Genomic DNA, 1808 nt, shown 5'->3' on the forward strand with positions numbered 1-1808 from the left:
GTGTCAGAGTAATATTAGCCTCATAAAAGATTTTGGGAAGTATTGCCTCCTCTTTGATTTTTTGGAAGAGTTTGAGAATAGGTATTAAATCTTCTTTAATGTTTAGTAGAATTCACTGATGAAGCCATCTGGTCCTGTACTTTTACTTTTTTGTAGATTTTTGATGATTGTTTCAATTTCCATACTGCTGATCAGTCTATTTAGATTTTCCATATCTTCTTGATTCACTCTAGGAAGGTTGTATTTTTCTAAGTACTGGTCCATTTCTTCTAGGTTATTAAATTTATTGTTATATACTTTTTCATAGTATTCTTGTATGATCCTTTGTATTTCTGCGATGTCAGTCGTAATTTCCCCTCTTTCATCCCTGATTTTGTTTATTTGTGTCCTTTCTCTTTTTTCTTTAGTGAGTCTAGCCAGAGGTTTGTCAATTTTATTAACCTTCTTCAAGAACCAGCTCTTTGTTCATTTATTTTTTCCATTGATTTTTTGTTTTCAATTTTATTTATTTCTGCTCTAATTTTGATTATTTCTTTTTGTCTGCTGACTGTAGGCCTCATTTGTTCTTCCTTTCCTAGTTTTTTAAGATGCAGCATTAGGTTGTTTATTTGGGCTCATTCTTGTTTTTGGAGATAGGCCTGTAATGATATGAACTTTCCTCTTATGAACACTTTTGCTATGTCCCAAAAGTTTTGATATGTTGTACTATCATTATCATTCATTTCTATGTATCTCTTGATCTCTTTTTTATTTCTTCTCTGTCTCAGTTATTCTTTAGTAGCATGTATTTAATCTCCATGTGTTTGTGGTTCTTTCTGCTTTCTTTTTGCAATTGATCTCTAATTTCAAAGCATTATGATCAGAGAATATAGTTGGTATGATTTCAACCCTGTTATATTTGTTGAGGCTATCTCTGTGTCCCAGTATGTGGTTGATTCTTGAGAATGTTCCATATGCACTAGAGAAGAATATATAAGCAGGCGTTGGGGTTAGAAGGTTCTGCAAATGTCAATTATGTCCAGTTGGTCTAATATGACATTTAAGGGTGTTATTTCCTTATTGATTTTCTGTTCGGATGATCTGTCCATATCTGACAGTGGGGTATTTAGGTCCCCTACTACGACAGTGTTTTGGTCTGTTTCTCTCTTTAGTTCTGTTAGTAATTGCTTTACATATTTAGGGACTCCCTGATTGGGAGCATAGATATTAATAAGTGTTATGTTTCTTGGTGCATGATTCCCATTATCCTTATGAAATGTCCCTCTGTATCCTTCTTTACCTTTTTTATTTTAAAGTCTATTTTGTCTGATATTAGTACCGCTACTCCTGATTTCCTTTGAATGCCATTTACTTGAAATATCATTTTTCATCCTTTTATTTTAAGTCTATATTTGTCTTTGGAGCTGAATTGTGTCTTCTGAAGGCAGCATATGGTTGGGTTTTGTTTTTTGATCCATTCTGCAACTCTGTGCCTTTTTATTGGTGAGTTCAGTCCATTTACATTTAGGGTGATTAATGAAATATGAGGTCTTCTTATAGCTATTTTATCTTTTTGTTTTCTGGTAGGTTGGTGTTTGCATTGCTTCCTTGTCCTTATGTTTCTGTTTTCTTTATTTTGGTTGGCTTTTGTGGGTTTTTCCTCTGGTTCTTCTTGTTTTATGTTATATACTTCAGTTCTGAATCTTTGGTTTGTCATTACCATTATGAGTATGTAAAGGATAGTTTATATATATGTATGTGTATATATATACACATACACACACACACACATGCACACACACACATACACACACACGCACACATACAGT

This window comes from Pteropus alecto, unplaced genomic scaffold (assembly GCF_000325575.1).
Source record: "Pteropus alecto unplaced genomic scaffold, ASM32557v1 scaffold117, whole genome shotgun sequence".
Lineage (NCBI taxonomy): Eukaryota > Metazoa > Chordata > Mammalia > Chiroptera > Pteropodidae > Pteropus > Pteropus alecto.